The sequence below is a fragment of the Lactuca sativa genome, chromosome 6 (assembly GCF_002870075.4).
Source record: "Lactuca sativa cultivar Salinas chromosome 6, Lsat_Salinas_v11, whole genome shotgun sequence".
Lineage (NCBI taxonomy): Eukaryota > Viridiplantae > Streptophyta > Magnoliopsida > Asterales > Asteraceae > Lactuca > Lactuca sativa.
The window spans coordinates 149252077-149262684 of NC_056628.2; positions in this window are offsets into that span (position 1 = coordinate 149252077).

The window sequence follows — 10608 nt, forward strand, 5'->3', positions numbered from 1 at the left end:
GCCTGCGGAACGCCTGAGTTCTTTAGGGTCCGGGACCCCATAGTTAGCCGATGCTGAATAGCTGACATGGAGAACACCCAACGCACAAGTTCTTACTCCGAAGCGGAAAAGGTGGGGTTTGCTTCGTGTATGTTGAGGGACCGAGCCATGGATTGGAGGGAGGAGGTGACCCATCAGGTGGGGTCAGTCGGAGTCGCTGAGATGTCTTGGGAGGAGTTTGTTAGGCCTTTTGAGTTGGATTTTGCACCATCCATCGAAGTGCAATGGATTGTGAGGGAGTTCTAGGAGTTACAGGAGTCCACTGAGACTGTGGCGGAGATCACCGCCAAATTTCAGGAACGAGCAATATTGATCCCGCAGTATCATTCCATGATGAGGGATGATATCCGTGAGTTTGTGAGCTTCTCAGGGGTGAAAAACCCTGAATGGGATGGTGGAGAAGGCCCGAGAACGGAAGATGGAGTTGGAGTTCCGCACCAAGTGGAGACCAGAGCAGGCACAGACAACTGTGGGTCAGGCTAAAAAGCCAAAGACCTATGATTCTTCCAGTACGGGCCAGCAGGGTCGTGGCCGGTGCGCCAAGTGCGGTAAGCCACACAATGGGGTTTGTCGAGCAGCAGGCTCGGGATGTTACACGTGTGGATAGCACAACCACATGAGCAGGGATTGCCCTAAGAAGGGCTTGGTTTGTTTCCACTACAACTAGACCGGCCATAAAAGGGTCGACCGTCCAAGGTTGCAGGAAGAAGGAGGAGCAGTGGCGGCTCCTGCTCCCGCCACCATGAGGATCACTGATGGCCGCCCTGCCAATGCGAAGGCTCCTGTGGTGAAGAGTTGCACATTTCAGCTGACCACGGAGGAGGATCGAGCTGCACCAGACGTCGTGGCTAGTACGTAATCTATTTTGTTGATTGATATTATTTGATTATGCTTATATGTATATGTATGTGTGCACTTATACAGGGACCTGTTTGGTCAACATTATGTCAGCTCATGTTCTTTTCGATTCAGGAGCTACCCGATCGTTCATACCTCTTGCGCTTAGCAAGAAGTTTCGGGATGCTCCGGGGACTTTGGATCCCTCGTTGGAGGTTGAGATCGCTGATGAACGCACCGTCAGTGCTACGAGGGTATTTCGGGGCTGTGTCCTGAATGTGTTTGGGGAGAGGTTCCGAGTTGATTAGGTTCTGATTCTGTTAGGAGGGTTGAAGGTGATTGTTGGGATGGACTGGTTGGGGGCGAACAAAACCATGATAGATTGCGAGCATCAGCTACTGAGAGTTCGAACCCCAAGTGGGGGAGAAATGGTTATTCATGGAGACAGGGCCTCGCAGGGGCCAACCCTCTGTTCAGCTACAAGGGCTAGGAGACTTCTTTATCAAGGTTGTTCAGGATTTTTGGCGTATATTGCGGATACGAGGGTTGAGACCACGATAGATTTAGGCAGTGTGTCGATCGTACGGGATTATTGAGATGTCTTTCCCGAGGAGTTGCCTGGAGTGCCTCCGAAGAGGCAAGTAGAGTTTCTCATTGATTTGGTGCTGGGTGCTGCTCTGACAGCTAAGGTACCATACCGGCTAGCTCCACCTGAGATGCATGAGCTGTCTACGCAACTTCAGGAGGTGCTAGACCGAGGGTTCATTCATCCGAGAAATTCCCCATGGGGAGCACTGATCCTGTTCGTGAAAAAGTAGGATGGGTCACACAGGATGTGTATTGATTATCGGGAGCTGAACAAGTTAACGGTGAAAAACCGCTATCCGCTCCCGAGGATCGATGATTTGTTCGATTAGCTACAGGGTGCATCTTGGTTTTCAAAGATTGATCATCGATCGAGGTACCATCAGATGAGGATTCGGGATGAGGATATACCGAATACGGCTTTCAGGACACGGTACGGGCACTACGAGTTTTTGGTGATGCAATTCAGGCTCACCAATGCCCCAACAACGTTCATGGATCTCATGAACAGGGTGTGTAGGACGATGTTGGATCGGTCGGTGATCATTTTTATTGATGATATCTTGGTCTATTCTAAGACCAAGGAGCAGCACGAGCAACATCTGAGGGAGGTATTGGAGACACTAAGGACGGAAAGGCTTTATGCCAAGTCCTCGAAGTGTGGTTTCTGGTTACGAGAGGTGCAGTTTTTGGGGCACATCATCAACCAAGAGGGTATTTTGGTTGATCCAGCCAAGATTGAGGCAATGATGCGGTGGGACGTACCAAAGAATGTGTTTGAGATTCGTAGCTTCTTGGGTCTAGCGGGGTACTATCGGAGATTTATTCAGGATTTCACCAAGATTGTGGTGCCTTTGACCTGCCTGACCAAGAAGAATGTGTAACGCCCGTAGATCAGGGCTAGTCAATTTAGAGGCAATAGGCGTCAAAAATGACTTTTTGAAGGAAGATTATCTAGAAGGATTAATCTTAACCAAGTTGTAGTATATGTCACAAGGTTTTTGTGCATATAAAGAACGCCAAAATCCGAGTTATAACGAAGAAGTTATGACCTGTCGAAGTTTCGCGACAGAACCGGCACGACACAGTGCGACGTAAAAAGTGAATTTACGTTGGAGTGATATTTAGCCTTAGCGATCTAAACGAGAATCGAAGATCTTGTTGTTAGTAGCGAAACGACGAAAAGTTAGGCAAGAACGGACGTCAAATGAAGAAGTTATGAATTTATAACGAAATTTTCTGTCCCAGCCTATTAAAAATAAATAATAAAAATAAAAGTCAAAATTAGCCGACGGAGTCTAAACGAAAGTCGTAGAGCGTAGTCTCACCTTCGCGTGGATATAAAGAACGTCGAAAACAGAGTTCGTATGAAGAAGATATGAATTTCCGAAGTTTATTAAATAATTTGTATTTATTTTCTTTAATTCGGAAGCATTATCCGAAGGAGTCACTAGTCTGATCCGAGGTACGCGCCGCGTACTCGTGTACGCCCTGCGTACTCCGAAGGTGTCGACGTCGTAGCAAGTGGCTTCGGATACGTAAGCAGTGACGTTTCTCGGACCAGTACGCCCCGCGTACTGGCGTACGCCCCGCGTACGTGCGAGGCTCAGCCTCTATAAAAGGCTTGCGAGGGCAGCCGAGAGTTTTGTTCATTTTCTCTCTTCTTTCTCCCGTTTTGCATCGGTTTGCATGCCAGAAATACCCCGAAGCCCCGGTATTGTTCACGAGCCCCGAAGCAAGTCCCGAGATCCCGAAGATCCCGAGAAGTGCGGTTCCCGAGCCGAAGCTCTGTCCGTGAGAAGTTCGATTTTTGTGGAGATCTTCCAGATCTGCTGAGGATTACTACTTCTGCAAGTCGTAGTGCTGTCCGATCATCTTCTGATCAAGTGAGTGTATACAACCTTTCATAAACACGATAATAATACAAGTATGGTTTGAGTGTATTAAGTATATTGTTGTTTATATGTGTGAGTGTGTGGTTACTTTCTTCTAACGCATAAGTATGAAGTATTTGCTACGAAATACGTGCTATGTGTTTATATATTGTTGTTTATTTGAGGTATTGGTGGAATGGATGAACTATATAGATTTTTAATGAGTTAAACTATATATGTATTTTATATCTACAAATATGTTGGGTAGGACATGGGTAGATGAGATCCGTGAGTATGGATCAGATCAAGAGGTTAGTTTTTAGATCCGTGAGTAGGGATCATATCAAGAGGTTAGTTTTAGATCCGTGAGTATGGATCAGGTAAAGAGATAAACTTGCTATTAGTCCGGGAGTATGGATTAAGACTAAGTTAATTGTCCTTAGTCCGGGAGTATGGATTGGGCACAGTTATAGATCCGGGAGTATGGATCAGATATGGATTAAGATTAAGTTAATTGTCCCTATACCGGGAGTATGGATTGGGCACGGTTATAGATCCGGGAGTATGGATCAGATCAGGATTAAGGTATAATTAATTGTCCCTATTTCAGGAGTATGGATTGGGTACAATTATTGATCTGGGAGTATGGATCAGATCAGGAGGTTAGTTTTAGATCCGTGAGTATGGATCAGGTGAAAAGGTTAGTTTTAGATCCGTGAGTATGGATCGGGTGAAGAGGATAGTTTTAGATCCGAGAGTAAGGATCAGGTAAAGAGGTAAATTTTAGATACGAGAGTTTAGATCGTGTCGTTGCGAGGATCGATGGGGTGGGATAAGAGTTGCCTTTATACGGTGAAATTGTACAAGTTTGAATGTTCTATATTTATAAATATATGATATAACATTGTGGGATGAAAACCCTATATGCTCACCAGGCTCCCAAGCCTGACCCACTCAGTTTTCTTTGTATCACAGGTATCAATACGAAGACATATTTCACAGGGAGATTTAAAGGAGATATAAATCAATTGTGTAATTAAATGTAAGTTCTGTTTATGCTTATATGTTTGTATCAGAGCATGACATCCCGATGTTTTATTATTAAATGAAAAATACATTCCCTTTGAGAAATGTTTTGATAAGTTATTATCATGTCTTGTTTTGGGAACAAATTCCGCAACCGTTATCTTTAAAAGATTACTCTGATTTTATAAAACAAAGCATAAACAAAATCGGTCTTTTCTGGCCGTGAAAATGGGGATGTCACAGAATGTGACATTTTGGTGGGGCCCGGATCAACAGTTGGCTTTCGAGACCTTGAGACAGAGGTTATTTGAGGCCCCAATGTTAGCGCTACCCGACGAGTTGGATGATTTGGTGGTGTAATGTGATGCGTCTATCACAAGGTTAGGCGTTGTATTGATACACAGGGGACATGTGATCGCGTATGCATCGAGGCAATTGAAGCCTCATGAGACGAACTACCCCACTCACGACCTGGAATTGGGGACTGTGGTGTTTTCCCTCAAAATCTAGAGGCATTACTTGTATGGAGTTGGGTGCACCATCTTTACTGACCACAAAAGTTTGAATTATTTGATGGATTAGCAGAACTTGAACATGCAGCAGAGGAGGTGGTTGGATGTATTGAAGGATTATGATTGCGAGATCTTGTACCACCTAGGAAAGGCCAATGTGGTGGCCGATGCTTTAAGCCGCAAGGCGGCAAGTGCTCCGATTAGAGATGTTTGTTTGAGGATGAAAGTGATCTCTCCATTATTGGATATGATCAAGGAGGCTCAGGTGGAGGGTTTGTAGAAAGAGAACTGGAAGATAAAGCGGATTCGGGGTTAGTTTCCCTTGTTTATTCGAGATAGTCGAGGTCTTCTGACATAGTGTGGCCGGGTGTGGGTACCGGTGTAACAGCCCGGAATCTCAGGTATTGTTAAATTATGTTTTTGGGGTGATTTAAGAGGGGACTCGGCGAGTTGGAGCCTAGACTCGCCGAGTAGGATCGCAGACTTGGTCGCGGGTTCGCGACTGGACTCGACGAGTCCAGATATGGACTCGGCGAGTCTACGCTGTTTAGCAAAAACCCTAACCGTTCAGGTTTGGGACGTATAAAAGGGACTTATTGGTCGTCATTATTCATTTTAGCCTTCTGAGAAGAACCCTAAATCGATTGTGTGCATCTGGAGCAAGGATTATAGGCCATTGTTAATCATAGAAGAGTTGTTGTGCAAGGAAGAGAAGAGATTGGCTAGAGGAACAGCAAGGGAGTCACATTCTGAGGATTGGGGACACAGAGAATACATCATCCAGGTAAGAATTCGAGTATACTCTGCTATGTTGATGTGATTATGGAATTAGGGTTTATGGAACCCTTTTTGTGAATAGATTGAATGTTACCCTAGTCCCCTAATTGATTGTAACCCTGTATTGGGACCTTTGGAGGTCCAGAATGTCCCATGTCTGTGCATTTCGGGAATTGATGAAGGTTTTGGATTGGAATCCTTATGCCTTAGTTCAAAATGTGAATTATGAATCATAGGGTGTATCATGAGCACTGAAATGAGGACCTTACGTGGTGGATCAGCCTAGGAAGGCCAGACCTAGGAATGGTCGGAGCGGTTCTGACCTTAGGATGCAGTTTGAGCAGTTGCATGGCATGGACTCGCCGAGTTCGACGAACAGACTCGGCGAGTAGCTTGAAGATTTACTGGGACTCGTCGAGTTGTTCTTCAGACTCGGCGAGTTGAGTCGGGGTGGCCCCGCGATTCTTCCAGGAGTAACTCGTCGGGTCAAGGAGGATACTCGACGAGTAGAAAGGGAATCTCAAAGAATTGGAGGACGTCTAGACTCGCCGAGTCGCCATGGCACTCGCCGAGTCCGGTCGAGTTGACCGTTGACCAGAGTTGATCTAAGTCTGACTTCTTAGGGATAGTCACACTTAGAAGATATAAGTGTTAATGAGAAATATGTGATGTTATAGGGAGGTTGTAGCTCGACGGATTGTGCACGAGTGATTTCAGGATTTGCTAACTTTCAGCATTCACGAGGTGAGTCTTCTCACTATACTGTACCCGGAAGGGTTTGACTGTGTGACCGGAAGGTCAGATATGATATGTGATATGTATGCTATATGTGGTAAGTTATTTGTTATATGTGCTATGTATGTTATGTGGGCCGGAAGGCAATATGTTATGGGCCGGAAGGCGATTATGTTATGGGCCGGAAGGCGTTGTGTTGAGGACCGGAAGGTCAGGGCCTGGAAAGGCGTATGTGCGTAAGTTGTATATTGGGGAACTCACTAAGCATTTATGCTTACAGTTGTTATGTATGTGTTTCAGGTACTAGCGAGGACCGTGGGAAGGCGCCGGCGTGATCGGTACACACTGAAGAATGTTTTTATGATCTTGGGATTTAGACAGTTTGTATTTGACATGACACTTAAATTATTTATGCCTTGTTTTGAATGAAAATACTCTATTTTTAAAATGAAAAATTTGTTTGAAAATTTGCGTTGTTACAATTGGTATCAGAGCCTTGGTTTGAGGGATTCGGGTGCACCTTCGGGGGTAACTGAACTCAAACCGAGGATTTGAGGGAACTTTTTAAATAAAGGCATAAACTTTTGTAAATGGTTTTGTGGTAAGCAAGAAAGAAGCAGTGTGTACGATCAGTCAGCGCCCGAACGGTAAAGATCCCCAAAATACCTTACAATATTATATGATATGAATTGTTATGCATGCTAGAAGACTAGGTATTCATGATAGGACTAGAGTGGCCTGATTTGTGATGCCTTAGTCTAGGAAAGTTTGCCGATATGAGATGCTTTGCTAGTGTGCGAGTAGATAGTGAATAACAGAAGTAGAGTACTCACTATCCGGGGTTTGGGGAGGAAGATTTGGGATGAATGCTGATGCGGTGTGGTCGGTAGTATTGGGCCCGTACTACCGAAGACACCGGGTCAGTGGGAGACCCAAGTAAGAATCCCTGGATATCGGAGACTGAGTAGGGTTGTGTTATCGAGTACGATTATACTCGATGGAGTCTCTGATAGTTTTATGTTGTATTTCAGAGACATCATGGTTAGACCACGCCACGGAGCGAGTTCGAGCGGTGTGAGTGACGAGGAGATTCGTCAGATGATTCACGAGGAGGTAGTTGCGGCAATCCGGGCTGAAATCCCAGAGATGTTTGGGACTATTAAGACCACCCTGATGGAGACGTTTGAGGAGCGGTACGCCGCATTGATTGAAGCTGCAGCCGCTGCAGCTACCGCAGCTGTGGCCGCTGCCAGGCCATAGGGGGGTGACTCGTTGCTGTTCCGGGAGTTCAGCAACACGAAGCCACCTGAGTTCGATGGGACGCAGGATCCGATTGCTGCGATGAGGTGGATCGCGAATATAGAGGGGTGCTTCTACACTTTTTCATGCCCGGAGCACCTGAGGGTACAGTTCGCTTTGAACCAGCTCCGTCTGGGAGCGAAGGACTGGTGGAAGTTCATGACGGCGAACTTCACTTTGGCAGAGATTACAGCAGTGACATGGGAGGGGTTTACTGCCATGTTCAGGGATGAGTACGTTCCCCCGGTGGAGAGGGAACGATTGGTTCAGGAGTTCTTAACCCTCAAGCAGGGTACTGATTCGGTTGCGGCAATCACGCGGAAGTTTCATGAGAGGGCGATGTTCTGCCCCGAGCTGGTGTCCACAGAGCAGGCTCGGATGAGTCGGTACTTGGGAGTTTTGAGGAGGGATATCCAGGAGTTTGTGTCGAACTCCACCTATCATACTTTTACTGAGCTTCAAGCGAATGCCAGGAAGCGTGAGATCGAGTTGGAGACCCAGGCCAGGGAGGAGGCCGATTCTCAGCAGGTGGACCGGCGGCCGGCTCAGTCTCAGCCGGCAGCCAAGCGGACCAAGTCCGCCGATTCGAGGACGGGAGGTCCGAAGGGCCGCACTTGCGGAAAGTGCGGCAAGGGTCACGATGGGGCGTGTCGAGCTGGTGCTTGCTACAAGTGTGGCAAGGAGGGGCACATTGCTAGGGAGTGTCCCAAGGGGTTTATGGTTTGCTTTCATTGCAACTAGACCGGCCACCGGAAGGCCGAGTGCCCTCAGCTTCGTCAGGGATCTGCACCTACTGCCAGGACTACTGAGACTCGACCGGTGAAGGTCGAGGCCCCGAGGGTTCGTGGGAGAGCCTTTCAGCTGACTGCGGAGGAGGTCCGCGCTGCGCCCGATGTTGTGGCAGGTATGCTGTAATTCATGTATTTATTTTAATGTCGAGATGTTATGCTTATGTTATTATATGCGTAGGTACTTTCCTTGTGAACTCTGTGCCTGCTCTAGTGTTATTTGACTCGGGTGCGAGTAGGTCCTTTGTATCTTTAGCCTTTAGTCAGCATATCAGTGTTAGTCGCGAGTCGTTGAGCCGACCTTTGAGAGTTTCTATAGCTGACGAGAGAGTGATTTGTGCCACGGAGGTTCTTCAGGGGTGCGTGCTACAGATTTTCGGGGTTGAGTTCCCTATTGATCTGATTCCTATTGCGATGGGTGATGTCTGTGTCATCGTGGGCATGGACTGGTTGAGCCGATTCGGCGCTGTCATCGACTGTGAGCGCCAGCTGGTGACTATACGAGACCATAGTGGGGGAGTCCTTTTGGTGTACGGCGAGGGTACCCGTTCAGGATCAGCTTTTTGTTCGGCCGCTAGGGCGAGGCAGTGTCTACAGCAGGGCTGTAAGGGTTTTGTGGCGTATGTGATGGATACGCGGGAGGTTTCCGAGAGACCGAGGTCAGTTGAGGAGGTCCCAGTGGTGCATGAGTTCCCAGATGTTTTCCCCGAGGAGCTGCCAGGAGTACCTCCTGTGAGGCAAGTAGAGTTTGGTATCGACCTGGTTCCGGGGGCCACGCCTATTGCTAAGGTGCCTTATCGTCTTGCACCTCCAGAGATGCAAGAGTTGTCCTCGCAGCTCCAGGAGTTGCTGAGGAAGGGATTCATTCGGCCGAGCAGCTCGCCGTGGGGAGCACCTATTCTGTTCGTCAAGAAGAAGGATGGTTCACACCGGATGTGCATTGATTACCGGGAGTTGAACAAGTTGACGGTCAAGAACCGTTACCCGTTACCGAGGATCGATGACTTATTCGATCAGTTGCAGGGAGCATCTTGGTTTTCCAAGATCGATCTGAGGTCAGGGTACCATCAGGTGAGAGTGCGGGATGAGGACGTCCAGAAGACAGCGTTTAGGACACGATATGGGCATTATGAGTTTATAGTGATGCCATTCGGGCTCACCAATGCCCCGACGGTGTTCATGAATCTCATGAACAGGGTATGTAGGCCGATGTTGGATCGGTCAGTGATTGTATTTATCGACGACATTCTGGTGTATTTGAGATCTAGAGAGCAGCATGAGGAGCATTTGAGGGAGGTCCTTGAGATATTGAGGTCGGAGAAGCTTTATGCAAAGTTCTCCAAATGTGACTTCTGGTTGCGGGAGGTCCAATTTCTAGGACACGTTGTTAATCAGGAAGAGATATTGGTCGATCCGGCCAAGGTTGAGGCGGTGATGAGTTGGGAGGTGCCGAAGTCACCCTCCGAGATCAGGAGTTTCCTTGGGCTGGCAGGGTATTATCGGAGATTCATTAAGGATTTCTCCAAGATAGCAGTGCCGCTCACCAGATTGACCCGGAAGGGTGTTGCATTCTCATGGGGACCCGAGCAGCAGGCCTCCTTTGAGACACTTCGCCAGAGGTTGTGCGAAGCCCCGGTATTAGCTCTCCCGGATGGGATGGAAGATTTTGTAGTATACTGCGACGCATCGATTTCGGGACTGGATGCAGTGTTGATGCAGAGGGGTCATGTGATAGCTTATGCGTCGAGGCAGCTGAAGCCTCATGAGGCGAGATATCCCACACATGATTTAGAGTTGGGGGCAGTAGTGTTCGCTCTCAAGATTTGGCGTCACTACTTGTATGGGGTTCGATGTACGATATACACGGACCATAAGAGCTTGAAGTATTTAATGGATCAGCCCAACCCAAATATGCGTCAGAGGAGGTGGTTGGATGTGGTCAAGGATTATGATTGTGAGATCCTGTACCACCCAGGCAAGGCTAATGTGGTAGCCGATGCATTGAGCCGCAGGGCGGAGAGTACTCCATTGCGAGATGTATGTTTGAGACTGACTGTGATGACTCCAGTATTGGATGCTATTCGTGGGGCACAGGCCGAGGCTGTACGACCAGAGATGCAGAAGAAAGAGCGGGTT